The 15,476-nt window shown below is 42.5% G+C and overlaps 3 non-coding genes across 3 annotated transcripts; all 3 read right to left on the bottom strand.

The window, feature by feature from the left end:
• Positions 1-3,587: 3,587 nt before the first annotated feature.
• TRNAL-AAG (transfer RNA leucine (anticodon AAG)) lies at positions 3,588-3,669 on the bottom strand. The gene has a single exon. It is a non-coding gene; the product is annotated as a tRNA-Leu (tRNA).
• A 4,121-nt stretch (positions 3,670-7,790) lies between these two features.
• TRNAL-AAG (transfer RNA leucine (anticodon AAG)) lies at positions 7,791-7,872 on the bottom strand. The gene has a single exon. It is a non-coding gene; the product is annotated as a tRNA-Leu (tRNA).
• Positions 7,873-11,978: 4,106 nt separating this feature from the next.
• TRNAL-AAG (transfer RNA leucine (anticodon AAG)) lies at positions 11,979-12,060 on the bottom strand. The gene has a single exon. It is a non-coding gene; the product is annotated as a tRNA-Leu (tRNA).
• Positions 12,061-15,476: the final 3,416 nt, after the last annotated feature.

The following is a 15,476-nucleotide window of genomic DNA, read 5'->3' as shown; positions in this document are numbered from 1 at the left end:
TGAGCTCACATTGAAAAGGCACAAGTCCCAAAATGCAACCGGGTGCTGTTTAAAACTCCAGCACTGGTGGGCGGTGCCCCAGGTGACATGGGGCCCACCTGGATGCTCTGACTGCCTTTTCACGTGACAGTCACAGACACACACAGGACAGAGGTTCAAAAGCTATTCTGAAAGAAGTAAGGACAACAGGCCCACGTGAAACTAAACTTTTTAAATAGATGATTTTTGTTTCTATTGACCTGGTTCTCACTCGTTCTGCGCGCCAAGTCAAATGTAAATGAGCCCCGCAATAAAAATGCACAGAGGATGGTAAAATTCACTTCACTCTGCGCTCGTTGATGCTGAGAGCATGGTTGTCAGCCCGCACGCTTGTTATTTTGATGTGGAATTACTTGATTGCTTTGTGATAATTTTAATTACTCCGAATTGCAAGCTCCCCTACCCCAGTAATAATGTTTGAGGTATTGCTTCCCTACCACACCAACAAGGCCACCCTCTGACCAAGTCCTTTGCCTCTCTTCAGAACTACCATAAGCCCCTCCATGCACTAGGAACTTTTTGCTTGACGACCATCTAGGCGTCCTTGGAATATTGATATTTAGAAGTAACAATGTTTGTTTATTTTAACTAACTGACCTTTTTAGGGTCTCGCTTGATAGACTCTGTAGTATTCAGTAAAGGGCTTGGAGCCCGCATGTCTCTCACCATTTTTTTATTTATGTGGCACTCTTCTTTACAGTTTCCTAATTCATCAAGGCATGTCTTGCATCATTTCCGTTCCTCTCTGTAGAGCAGCGACCAAGCGTTGATTGATTCAGCTTAATCAGTGCCTGACCGCTGCTCCCCACCTGATCAAGGTACTATTTTTTCCTTTTACCTTCTAGTGCCCTGCAAACAGAAGGCTTGTGACTGGCAAAAACATGCCCAGCAGGACAACCAAAACTGTTAAGTTTTAAATTTAAATCGAACTTTCTTTTATTTTGCCAAATCGTCTTTTCCCACGTTCCACGCATGTTTTCTTTTGCTTTTGTTCGTGGGCACTCTTCTCAAAAGATGACGATTAGCTCGTTTAAAATATTGCAAATCAACAGTGTTTCTTTATTATGTGTAAATTCTGAAATTAATCTTTAACACATAATCCTGCGGTACACTTCAATCCACCCCACTCCAATCTTCCCCACTACAATCCACCCCATCCAGACCACTTCACCCACACTAATCCACCTCACTCCAGTCCAAATCACTCACCCGAATCCAATCCACTCTAACTCATCCTACTCCAATCCTCTCCACCCACCCCAAGCAAATCTGTCTCACTCCAATGTGCCCCACTATAATAAAAAACAATCTGCACCACTCCAAAACAATCTGTCCCACTTCGATCCAAAACAATCTGCCCCACTCCACTTCAAAACAATCTCCACTACTCCAATTCAAAACAATCTACCCCACTGCAATCTGCTGCACTCCAATCAAAAACAAACTACCACACTGCAATCCAAAACAATCTGCCATACTGCAATCGAAAACAATCTGTCCCACCCAAGGCAGTGGTGACTGGTGCACTTTGAAAGGAGTTGGTGGGAGGGAAAAATAGTTCATCTGAAGCTAAGTGAAGAAATTGGAATAAAATAGTGCATTTTAACCCCTTCGCTGCCAGCCTTTTCCCCCTCAGGTGCCAGGCATTTTTTTGGCTATTTGGGGCAGGGCGCGCTTAGGCCCTCATAGATTTTTGTCCACATAAGCTATCCACGCCAAATTTGCGTCCTTTTTTTCCAACATCCTAGGGATTCTAGAGGTACCCAGACTTTGTGGGTTCCCCTGAAGGAGACCAAGAAATTAGCCAAAATACAGTAAAAATTTTGTTTTAAAAAAGAAAAAATGGAAAAAAGGGCTGGAGAAGAAGGCTTGTGGTTTTTGTCCCTGAAATTGGCATCAACAAAGGGTTTGCACTGCTAAAATCACCAGCTTCCCAGCTTTCAGGGACAGGCAGACTTGAATCAGAAAACCCAATTTTTCAACACAATTTTGGCATTTTACTGGGACATACCCCATTTTTACGATTTTGTGTGCTTTTAGCCTCCTTCCAGTCAGTGACAGAAATGGGTGTGAAACCAATGCTGGGTCCCAGTAACCTAAACATTTTTGAAAAGAAGACAACATTCTGAATTCAGCAATGGGTAACTTGTGTAGATCTTACAAGTGTTTCCTACAGAAAATAACAACTGAAATAAAAAAAAAATATTGAAATTGAGAAGAAAAAAACAGCCATTTTCCTCTACGTTTTACTCTGTAACTTTTTTCTGCAATGTCAGATTTTTGAAAGCAATATACCATTACGCCTGCTGGACTCTTCTGGTTGCGGGGATATATAGGGCTTGTAGGTTCATCAAGAACCCTAGGTATCCAGAGAAAATAAATGAGCTGCACCTTGCAGTGGGTTTTCATTCTATACCGGGTATACTGCAATTAATTTGCCGAAGTATATAGAGTGAAAAATAGGTATCAAGAAAACCTTTCTATTTCCAAAATGGGCACAAGATAAGGAGTGAAGGAGCAGTGGTTATTTGCACATCTCTGAATTCTGGGGTGCCCACACTAGCATGCGAATTAAAGGGCATTTCTCAAATAGACGTCTTTTTTACACACTGTCTTATATTTGGAAGGAAAAAATGTAGATAAAGACAAGGGGCAGTAACTCTTGTTTTGCTATTCTATGTTTCCCCAAGTCTCCCGATAACATTTTTTACCTCACTTGTGTGGGTAGGCCTAGCGCCCGCGACAGGAAGTGCCCCAAAACACAACGTGGACACATCAAATTTTCCCAAAGAAAAGCAAAACCTAGGTAAAAGACATTGTCATTTGCAACGCCAATAGCTCTAACTCTCACAAATGTGAGACCTTTCGCATTGCAAATGCTTGTTTTTTTGTGCAGGCAAGTGTGCGTGGAGCCTGCTTTGGTTCTTAAGACCTCAGACCTAAAGCAAAGCTTAGACAGAAACATAGCAATGTGCCCTTTGCACACAGTTAGAGATCCTACTAAATGAAGTCATATATAGGTCTGCACGGCCATTTTGCACAATTTTGTTGTGATATAAAGTTTCGGTAGAGCTCAATGAGAGCTGGTAGTTATGGCCGAGTGGTTAAGGTGATGGGCTTGAAATCCTTTGGGGGTTCCCTGCACGGGTTTGAATCCTGCTGACTACCTCTGTTGTTTATTTTAAACCTGATTTTTAAAATAACTGTGAAGAACACATTTACCAACTTTATTTGGGAAGATAGATAATTTACTTTAAATCTTTATTTAACAGAGGTTCGATTTTATTTTGCAGAGAGAAGAGCGGGTGACCGCGTGGGGAGAACAAATGATTTGTTAAACCTTCCATTTGAAGGTGATCTAAGCAGAATGAAGCAAAACAACAGCAGCGCCAATCAGCCGATTTCTTGGAGTCCACGGTTTAGGAGTTTACTTAGAAGGAGACTGTAAAAGAGTTTTAAAATTAGGGACCTATTGGTAGAGTCACTGTTTATGCAAATTGAAGGGTCAGAAGGGAGAAGCGTCATTAAGATCTGTAAAAATCCATCTCTGGCAGCGGTGGGATTTGAACCCACGCCTCCAAAGAGACTGGAGCCTTAATCCAGCGCCTTAGACCGCTCGGCCACGCTACCTGCTGCTCTCAGTGTGTCTGTGCACTTGATGAGCACCGCAACCCTGAGCCTCCTCACTGAGTGTGGAAAGTCGAGTTGATAAACCATTTCATGGACATGATTACAATGTCGGGAGGGTGATGTGGTAATTGAAGGTTATCTCTCTTACTCAGTCACTGCACAAGTCTTCTCCCACCTGCTCGGACCTAGTGCAATCACCTTAAAAGACAACACTCTCCGAGCAATGACTTCCAACCAAGGTATAAGCACCTGCTCTACATAGGCAATGTGACTCCATCATTTTCTAATGAAACAAGTGTTCATACTGGTGGGCTCATTTCTTTGGGTGGGATCTAATGAATGAGCAGTTCATTCAAAAATAACTGAGGAGTTGCACGTATTCATGACATCAGCCCTATTGCCGCACCCAGTCTCCCCAACATACTGTTTAGCTTTCCAGTGACGTCATGTCTTGTGTGGCCTATTCACATTCCGCTGTTAATATTTTTTAGCCAATAGAATTTCACAGGCTCCCGTCTTTGAGCTCACATTGAAAAGGCACAAGTCCCAAAATGCAACCGGGTGCTGTTTAAAACTCCAGCACTGGTGGGCGGTGCCCCAGGTGACATGGGGTCCACCTGGATGCTCTGACTGCCTTTCACGTGACAGTCACAGACACACACAGGACAGAGGTTCAAAAGCTATTCTGAAAGAAGTAAGGACAACAGGCCCACGTGAAACTAAACTTTTTAAATAGATGATTTTTGTTTCTATTGACCTGGTTCTCACTCGTTCTGCGCGCCAAGTCAAATGTAAATGAGCCCCGCAATAAAAATGCACAGAGGATGGTAAAATTCACTTCACTCTGCGCTCGTTGATGCTGAGAGCATGGTTGTCAGCCCGCACGCTTGTTATTTTGATGTGGAATTACTTGATTGCTTTGTGATAATTTTCATTACTCCGAATTGCAAGCTCCCCTACCCCAGTAATAACGTTTGAGGTATTGCTTCCCTACCACACCAACAAGGCCACCCTCTGACCAAGTCCTTTGCCTCTCTTCAGAACTACCATAAGCCCCTCCATGCACTAGGAACTTTTTGCTTGACGACCATCTAGGCGTCCTTGGAATATTGATATTTAGAAGTAACAATGTTTGTTTATTTTAACTAACTGACCTTTTTAGGGTCTCGCTTGATAGACTCTGTAGCATTCAGTAAAGGGCTTGGAGCCCGCATGTCTCTCACCATTTTTTTATTTATGTGGCACTCTTCTTTACAGTTTCCTAATTCATCAAGGCATGTCTTGCATCATTTCCGTTCCTCTCTGTAGAGCAGCGACCAAGCGTTGATTGATTCAGCTTAATCAGTGCCTGACCGCTGCTCCCCACCTGATCAAGGTACTATTTTTTCCTTTTACCTTCTAGTGCCCTGCAAACAGAAGGCTTGTGACTGGCAAAAACATGCCCAGCAGGACAACCAAAACTGTTAAGTTTTAAATTTAAATCGAACTTTCTTTTATTTTGCCAAATCGTCTTTTCCCACGTTCCACGCATGTTTTCTTTTGCTTTTGTTCGTGGGCACTCTTCTCAAAAGATGACGATTAGCTCGTTTAAAATATTGCAAATCAACAGTGTTTCTTTATTATGTGTAAATTCTGAAATTAATCTTTAACACATAATCCTGCGGTACACTTCAATCCACCCCACTCCAATCTTCCCCACTACAATCCACCCCATCCAGACCACTTCACCCACACTAATCCACCTCACTCCAGTCCAAATCACTCACCCGAATCCAATCCACTCTAACTCATCCTACTCCAATCCTCTCCACCCACCCCAAGCAAATCTGTCTCACTCCAATGTGCCCCACTATAATAAAAAACAATCTGCACCACTCCAAAACAATCTGTCCCACTTCGATCCAAAACAATCTGCCCCACTCCAATCTGCCCGACTCCACTTCAAAACAATCTCCCCTACTCCAATTCAAAACAATCTACCCCACTGCAATCTGCTGCACTCCAATCAAAAACAAACTACCACACTGCAATCCAAAACAATCTGCCATACTGCAATCGAAAACAATCTGTCCCACCCAAGGCAGTGGTGGCTGGTGCACTTTGAAAGGAGTTGGTGGGAGGGAAAAATAGTTCATCTGAAGCTAAGTGAAGAAATTGGAATAAAATAGTGCATTTTAACCCCTTCGCTGCCAGCCTTTTCCCCCTCAGGTGCCAGGCATTTTTTGGGCTATTTGGGGCAGGGCGCGCTTAGGCCCTCATAGATTTTTGTCCACATAAGCTATCCACGCCAAATTTGCGTCCTTTTTTTCCAACATCCTAGGGATTCTAGAGGTACCCAGACTTTGTGGGTTCCCCTGAAGGAGACCAAGAAATTAGCCAAAATACAGTAAAAATTTTGTTTTAAAAAAGAAAAAAATGGAAAAAAGGGCTGGAGAAGAAGGCTTGTGGTTTTTGTCCCTGAAATTGGCATCAACAAAGGGTTTGCACTGCTAAAATCACCAGCTTCCCAGCTTTCAGGGACAGGCAGACTTGAATCAGAAAACCCAATTTTTCAACACAATTTTGGCATTTTACTGGGACATACCCCATTTTTACGATTTTGTGTGCTTTTAGCCTCCTTCCAGTCAGTGACAGAAATGGGTGTGAAACCAATGCTGGGTCCCAGTAACCTAAACATTTTTGAAAAGAAGACAACATTCTGAATTCAGCAATGGGTAACTTGTGTAGATCTTACAAGTGTTTCCTACAGAAAATAACAACTGAAATAAAAAAAAAATATTGAAATTGAGAAGAAAAAAACAGCCATTTTCCTCTACGTTTTACTCTGTAACTTTTTTCTGCAATGTCAGATTTTTGAAAGCAATATACCATTACGCCTGCTGGACTCTTCTGGTTGCGGGGATATATAGGGCTTGTAGGTTCATCAAGAACCCTAGGTATCCAGAGAAAATAAATGAGCTGCACCTTGCAGTGGGTTTTCATTCTATACCGGGTATACTGCAATTAATTTGCCGAAGTATATAGAGTGAAAAATAGGTATCAAGAAAACCTTTCTATTTCCAAAATGGGCACAAGATAAGGAGTGAAGGAGCAGTGGTTATTTGCACATCTCTGAATTCTGGGGTGCCCACACTAGCATGCAAATTAAAGGGCATTTCTCAAATAGACGTCTTTTTTACACACTGTCTTATATTTGGAAGGAAAAAATGTAGATAAAGACAAGGGGCAGTAACTCTTGTTTTGCTATTCTATGTTTCCCCAAGTCTCCCGATAACATTTTTTACCTCACTTGTGTGGGTAGGCCTAGCGCCCGCGACAGGAAGTGCCCCAAAACACAACGTGGACACATCAAATTTTCCCAAAGAAAACCAAAACCTAGGTAAAAGACATTGTCATTTGCAACGCCAATAGCTCTAACTCTCACAAATGTGAGACCTTTCGCATTGCAAATGCTTGTTTTTTTGTGCAGGCAAGTGTGCGTGGAGCCTGCTTTGGTTCTTAAGACCTCAGACCTAAAGCAAAGCTTAGACAGAAACATAGCAATGTGCCCTTTGCACACAGTTAGAGATCCTACTAAATGGAGTCATATATAGGGCTGCACGGCCATTTTGCACAATTTTGTTGTGATATAAAGTTTCGGTAGAGCTCAATGAGAGCTGGTAGTTATGGCCGAGTGGTTAAGGTGATGGGCTTGAAATCCTTTGGGGGTTCCCAGCACGGGTTTGAATCCTGCTGACTACCTCTGTTGTTTATTTTAAACCTGATTTTTAAAATAACTGTGAAGAACACATTTACCAACTTTATTTGGGAAGATAGATAATTTACTTTAAATCTTTATTTAACAGAGGTTCGATTTTATTTTGCAGAGAGAAGAGCGGGTGACCGCGTGGGGAGAACAAATGATTTGTTAAACCTTCCATTTGAAGGTGATCTAAGCAGAATGAAGCAAAACAACAGCAGCGCCAATCAGCCGATTTCTTGGAGTCCACGGTTTAGGAGTTTACTTAGAAGGAGACTGTAAAAGAGTTTTAAAATTAGGGACCTATTGGTAGAGTCACTGTTTATGCAAATTGAAGGGTCAGAAGGGAGATGCGTCATTAAGATCTGTAAAAATCCATCTCTGGCAGCGGTGGGATTTGAACCCACGCCTCCAAAGAGACTGGAGCCTTAATCCAGCGCCTTAGACCGCTCGGCCACGCTACCTGTTGCTCTCAGTGTGTCTGTGCACTTCATGAGCACCGTAACCCTGAGTCTCCTCACTTAGTGTGGAAAGTCGAGTTGATAAACCATTTCATGGACATGATTACAATGTCGGGAGGGTGATGTGGTAATTGAAGGTTATCTCTCTTACTCAGTCACTGCACAAGTCTTCTCCCACCTGCTCGGACCTAGTGCAATCACCTTAAAAGACAACACTCTCCGAGCAATGACTTCCAACCAAGGTATAAGCACCTGCTCTACATAGGCAATGTGACTCCATCATTTTCTAATGAAACAAGTGTTCATACTGGTGGGCTCATTTCTTTGGGTGGGATCTAATGAATGAGCAGTTCATTCAAAAATAACTGAGGAGTTGCACGTATTCATGACATCAGCCCTATTGCCGCACCCAGTCTCCCCAACATACTGTTTAGCTTTCCAGTGACGTCATGTCTTGTGTGGCCTATTCACATTCCGCTGTTAATATTTTTTAGCCAATAGAATTTCACAGGCTCCCGTCTTTGAGCTCACATTGAAAAGGCACAAGTCCCAAAATGCAACCGGGTGCTGTTTAAAACTCCAGCACTGGTGGGCGGTGCCCCAGGTGACATGGGGTCCACCTGGATGCCCTGACTGCCTTTTCACGTGACAGTCACAGACACACACAGGACAGAGGTTCAAAAGCTATTCTGAAAGAAGTAAGGACAACAGGCCCACGTGAAACTAAACTTTTTAAATAGATGATTTTTGTTTCTATTGACCTGGTTCTCACTCGTTCTGCGCGCCAAGTTAAATGTAAATGAGCCCCGCAATAAAAATGCACAGAGGATGGTAAAATTCACTTCACTCTGCGCTCGTTGATGCTGAGAGCATGGTTGTCAGCCCGCACGCTTGTTATTTTGATGTGGAATTACTTGATTGCTTTGTGATAATTTTCATTACTCCGAATTGCAAGCTCCCCTACCCCAGTAATAATGTTTGAGGTATTGCTTCCCTACCACACCAACAAGGCCACCCTCTGACCAAGTCCTTTGCCTCTCTTCAGAACTACCATAAGCCCCTCCATGCACTAGGAACTTTTTGCTTGACGACCATCTAGGCGTCCTTGGAATATTGATATTTAGAAGTAACAATGTTTGTTTATTTTAACTAACTGACCTTTTTAGGGTCTCGCTTGATAGACTCTGTAGTATTCAGTAAAGGGCTTGGAGCCCGCATGTCTCTCACCATTTTTTTATTTATGTGGCACTCTTCTTTACAGTTTCCTAATTCATCAAGGCATGTCTTGCATCATTTCCGTTCCTCTCTGTAGAGCAGCGACCAAGCGTTGATTGATTCAGCTTAATCAGTGCCTGACCGCTGCTCCCCACCTGATCAAGGTACTATTTTTTCCTTTTACCTTCTAGTGCCCTGCAAACAGAAGGCTTGTGACTGGCAAAAACATGCCCAGCAGGACAACCAAAACTGTTAAGTTTTAAATTTAAATCGAACTTTCTTTTATTTTGCCAAATCGTCTTTTCCCACGTTCCACGCATGTTTTCTTTTGCTTTTGTTCGTGGGCACTCTTCTCAAAAGATGACGATTAGCTCGTTTAAAATATTGCAAATCAACAGTGTTTCTTTATTATGTGTAAATTCTGAAATTAATCTTTAACACATAATCCTGCGGTACACTTCAATCCACCCCACTCCAATCTTCCCCACTACAATCCACCCCATCCAGACCACTTCACCCACACTAATCCACCTCACTCCAGTCCAAATCACTCACCCGAATCCAATCCACTCTAACTCATCCTACTCCAATCCTCTCCACCCACCCCAAGCAAATCTGTCTCACTCCAATGTGCCCCACTATAATAAAAAACAATCTGCACCACTCCAAAACAATCTGTCCCACTTCGATCCAAAACAATCTGCCCCACTCCACTTCAAAACAATCTCCCCTACTCCAATTCAAAACAATCTACCCCACTGCAATCTGCTGCACTCCAATCAAAAACAAACTACCACACTGCAATCCAAAACAATCTGCCATACTGCAATCGAAAACAATCTGTCCCACCCAAGGCAGTGGTGGCTGGTGCACTTTGGAAGGAGTTGGTGGGAGGGAAAAATAGTTCATCTGAAGCTAAGTGAAGAAATTGGAATAAAATAGTGCATTTTAACCCCTTCGCTGCCAGCCTTTTCCCCCTCAGGTGCCAGGCATTTTTTTGGCTATTTGGGGCAGGGCGCGCTTAGGCCCTCATAGATTTTTGTCCACATAAGCTATCCATGCCAAATTTGCGTCCTTTTTTTCCAACATCCTAGGGATTCTAGAGGTACCCAGACTTTGTGGGTTCCCCTGAAGGAGACCAAGAAATTAGCCAAAATACAGTAAAAATTTTGTTTTAAAAAAGAAAAAATGGAAAAAAGGGCTGGAGAAGAAGGCTTGTGGTTTTTGTCCCTGAAATTGGCATCAACAAAGGGTTTGCACTGCTAAAATCACCAGCTTCCCAGCTTTCAGGGACAGGCAGACTTGAATCAGAAAACCCAATTTTTCAACACAATTTTGGCATTTTACTGGGACATACCCCATTTTTACGATTTTGTGTGCTTTTAGCCTCCTTCCAGTCAGTGACAGAAATGGGTGTGAAACCAATGCTGGGTCCCAGTAACCTAAACATTTTTGAAAAGAAGACAACATTCTGAATTCAGCAATGGGTAACTTGTGTAGATCTTACAAGTGTTTCCTACAGAAAATAACAACTGAAATAAAAAAAAAATATTGAAATTGAGAAGAAAAAAACAGCCATTTTCCTCTACGTTTTACTCTGTAACTTTTTTCTGCAATGTCAGATTTTTGAAAGCAATATACCATTACGCCTGCTGGACTCTTCTGGTTGCGGGGATATATAGGGCTTGTAGGTTCATCAAGAACCCTAGGTATCCAGAGAAAATAAATGAGCTGCACCTTGCAGTGGGTTTTCATTCTATACCGGGTATACTGCAATTAATTTGCCGAAGTATATAGAGTGAAAAATAGGTATCAAGAAAACCTTTCTATTTCCAAAATGGGCACAAGATAAGGAGTGAAGGAGCAGTGGTTATTTGCACATCTCTAAATTCTGGGGTGCCCACACTAGCATGCGAATTAAAGGGCATTTCTCAAATAGACGTCTTTTTTACACACTGTCTTATATTTGGAAGGAAAAAATGTAGATAAAGACAAGGGGCAGTAACTCTTGTTTTGCTATTCTATGTTTCCCCAAGTCTCCCGATAACATTTTTTACCTCACTTGTGTGGGTAGGCCTAGCGCCCGCGACAGGAAGTGCCCCAAAACACAACGTGGACACATCAAATTTTCCCAAAGAAAACCAAAACCTAGGTAAAAGACATTGTCATTTGCAACGCCAATAGCTCTAACTCTCACAAATGTGAGACCTTTCGCATTGCAAATGCTTGTTTTTTTGTGCAGGCAAGTGTGCGTGGAGCCTGCTTTGGTTCTTAAGACCTCAGACCTAAAGCAAAGCTTAGACAGAAACATAGCAATGTGCCCTTTGCACACAGTTAGAGATCCTACTAAATGGAGTCATATATAGGTCTGCACGGCCATTTTGCACAATTTTGTTGTGATATAAAGTTTCGGTAGAGCTCAATGAGAGTTGGTAGTTATGGCCGAGTGGTTAAGGTGATGGGCTTGAAATCCTTTGGGGGTTCCCTGCACGGGTTTGAATCCTGCTGACTACCTCTGTTGTTTATTTTAAACCTGATTTTTAAAATAACTGTGAAGAACACATTTACCAACTTTATTTGGGAAGATAGATAATTTACTTTAAATCTTTATTTAACAGAGGTTCGATTTTATTTTGCAGAGAGAAGAGCTGGTGACCGCGTGGGGAGAACAAATGATTTGTTAAACCTTCCATTTGAAGGTGATCTAAGCAGAATGAAGCAAAACAACAGCAGCGCCAATCAGCCGATTTCTTGGAGTCCACGGTTTAGGAGTTTACTTAGAAGGAGACTGTAAAAGAGTTTTAAAATTAGGGACCTATTGGTAGAGTCACTGTTTATGCAAATTGAAGGGTCAGAAGGGAGATGCGTCATTAAGATCTGTAAAAATCCATCTCTGGCAGCGGTGGGATTTGAACCCACGCCTCCAAAGAGACTGGAGCCTTAATCCAGCGCCTTAGACCGCTCGGCCACGCTACCTGCTGCTCTCAGTGTGTCTGTGCACTTGATGAGCACCGCAACCCTGAGCCTCCTCACTGAGTGTGGAAAGTCGAGTTGATAAACCATTTCATGGACATGATTACAATGTCGGGAGGGTGATGTGGTAATTGAAGGTTATCTCTCTTACTCAGTCACTGCACAAGTCTTCTCCCACCTGCTCGGACCTAGTGCAATCACCTTAAAAGACAACACTCTCCGAGCAATGACTTCCAACCAAGGTATAAGCACCTGCTCTACATAGGCAATGTGACTCCATCATTTTCTAATGAAACAAGTGTTCATACTGGTGGGCTCATTTCTTTGGGTGGGATCTAATGAATGAGCAGTTCATTCAAAAATAACTGAGGAGTTGCACGTATTCATGACATCAGCCCTATTGCCGCACCCAGTCTCCCCAACATACTGTTTAGCTTTCCAGTGACGTCATGTCTTGTGTGGCCTATTCACATTCCGCTGTTAATATTTTTTAGCCAATAGAATTTCACAGGCTCCCGTCTTTGAGCTCACATTGAAAAGGCACAAGTCCCAAAATGCAACCGGGTGCTGTTTAAAACTCCAGCACTGGTGGGCGGTGCCCCAGGTGACATGGGGCCCACCTGGATGCTCTGACTGCCTTTCACGTGACAGTCACAGACACACACAGGACAGAGGTTCAAAAGCTATTCTGAAAGAAGTAAGCACAACAGGCCCACGTGAAACTAAACTTTTTAAATAGATGATTTTTGTTTCTATTGACCTGGTTCTCACTCGTTCTGTGCGCCAAGTCAAATGTAAATGAGCCCCGCAATAAAAATGCACAGAGGATGGTAAAATTCACTTCACTCTGCGCTCGTTGATGCTGAGAGCATGGTTGTCAGCCCGCACGCTTGTTATTTTGATGTGGAATTACTTGATTGCTTTGTGATAATTTTCATTACTCCGAATTGCAAGCTCCCCTACCCCAGTAATAATGTTTGAGGTATTGCTTCCCTACCACACCAACAAGGCCACCCTCTGACCAAGTCCTTTGCCTCTCTTCAGAACTACCATAAGCCCCTCCATGCACTAGGAACTTTTTGCTTGACGACCATCTAGGCGTCCTTGGAATATTGATATTTAGAAGTAACAATGTTTGTTTATTTTAACTAACTGACCTTTTTAGGGTCTCGCTTGATAGACTCTGTAGTATTCAGTAAAGGGCTTGGAGCCCGCATGTCTCTCACCATTTTTTTATTTATGTGGCACTCTTCTTTACAGTTTCCTAATTCATCAAGGCATGTCTTGCATCATTTCCGTTCCTCTCTGTAGAGCAGCGACCAAGCGTTGATTGATTCAGCTTAATCAGTGCCTGACCGCTGCTCCCCACCTGATCAAGGTACTATTTTTTCCTTTTACCTTCTAGTGCCCTGCAAACAGAAGGCTTGTGACTGGCAAAAACATGCCCAGCAGGACAACCAAAACTGTTAAGTTTTAAATTTAAATCGAACTTTCTTTTATTTTGCCAAATCGTCTTTTCCCACGTTCCACGCATGTTTTCTTTTGCTTTTGGTCGTGGGCACTCTTCTCAAAAGATGACGATTAGCTCGTTTAAAATATTGCAAATCAACAGTGTTTCTTTATTATGTGTAAATTCTGAAATTAATCTTTAACACATAATCCTGCGGTACACTTCAATCCACCCCACTACAATCTTCCCCACTACAATCCACCCCATCCAGACCACTTCACCCACACTAATCCACCTCACTCCAGTCCAAATCACTCACCCGAATCCAATCCACTCTAACTCATCCTACTCCAATCCTCTCCACCCACCCCAAGCAAATCTGTCTCACTCCAATGTGCCCCACTATAATAAAAAACAATCTGCACCACTCCAAAACAATCTGTCCCACTTCGATCCAAAACAATCTGCCCCACTCCAATCTGCCCGACTCCACTTCAAAACAATCTCCCCTACTCCAATTCAAAACAATCTACCCCACTGCAATCTGCTGCACTCCAATCAAAAACAAACTACCACACTGCAATCCAAAACAATCTGCCATACTGCAATCGAAAACAATCTGTCCCACCCAAGGCAGTGGTGGCTGGTGCACTTTGAAAGGAGTTGGTGGGAGGGAAAAATAGTTCATCTGAAGCTAAGTGAAGAAATTGGAATAAAATAGTGCATTTTAACCCCTTCGCTGCCAGCCTTTTCCCCCTCAGGTGCCAGGCATTTTTTTGGCTATTTGGGGCAGGGCGCGCTTAGGCCCTCATAGATTTTTGTCCACATAAGCTATCCACGCCAAATTTGCGTCCTTTTTTTCCAACATCCTAGGGATTCTAGAGGTACCCAGACTTTGTGGGTTCCCCTGAAGGAGACCAAGAAATTAGCCAAAATACAGTAAAAATTTTGTTTTAAAAAAGAAAAAAATGGAAAAAAGGGCTGGAGAAGAAGGCTTGTGGTTTTTGTCCCTGAAATTGGCATCAACAAAGGGTTTGCACTGCTAAAATCACCAGCTTCCCAGCTTTCAGGGACAGGCAGACTTGAATCAGAAAACCCAATTTTTCAACACAATTTTGGCATTTTACTGGGACATACCCCATTTTTACGATTTTGTGTGCTTTTAGCCTCCTTCCAGTCAGTGACAGAAATGGGTGTGAAACCAATGCTGGGTCCCAGTAACCTAAACATTTTTGAAAAGAAGACAACATTCTGAATTCAGCAATGGGTAACTTGTGTAGATCTTACAAGTGTTTCCTACAGAAAATAACAACTGAAATAAAAAAAAAATATTGAAATTGAGAAGAAAAAAACAGCCATTTTCCTCTACGTTTTACTCTGTAACTTTTTTCTGCAATGTCAGATTTTTGAAAGCAATATACCATTACGCCTGCTGGACTCTTCTGGTTGCGGGGATATATAGGGCTTGTAGGTTCATCAAGAACCCTAGGTATCCAGAGAAAATAAATGAGCTGCACCTTGCAGTGGGTTTTCATTCTATACCGGGTATACTGCAATTAATTTGCCGAAGTATATAGAGTGAAAAATAGGTATCAAGAAAACCTTTCTATTTCCAAAATGGGCACAAGATAAGGAGTGAAGGAGCAGTGGTTATTTGCACATCTCTGAATTCTGGGGTGCCCACACTAGCATGCGAATTAAAGGGCATTTCTCAAATAGACGTCTTTTTTACACACTGTCTTATATTTGGAAGGAAAAAATGTAGATAAAGACAAGGGGCAGTAACTCTTGTTTTGCTATTCTATGTTTCCCCAAGTCTCCCGATAACATTTTTTACCTCACTTGTGTGGGTAGGCCTAGCGCCCGCGACAGGAAGTGCCCCAAAACACAACGTGGACACATCAAATTTTCCCAAAGAAAAGCAAAACCTAGGTAAAAGACATTGTCATTTGCAACGCCAATAGCTCTA

The sequence above is a fragment of the Pleurodeles waltl genome, chromosome 12 (genome assembly GCF_031143425.1).
Source record: "Pleurodeles waltl isolate 20211129_DDA chromosome 12, aPleWal1.hap1.20221129, whole genome shotgun sequence".
NCBI lineage: Eukaryota > Metazoa > Chordata > Amphibia > Caudata > Salamandridae > Pleurodeles > Pleurodeles waltl.
The sequence above is the reverse complement of the archived record's forward strand: the minus strand, read 5'-3'. Positions and strand labels throughout refer to the sequence as shown.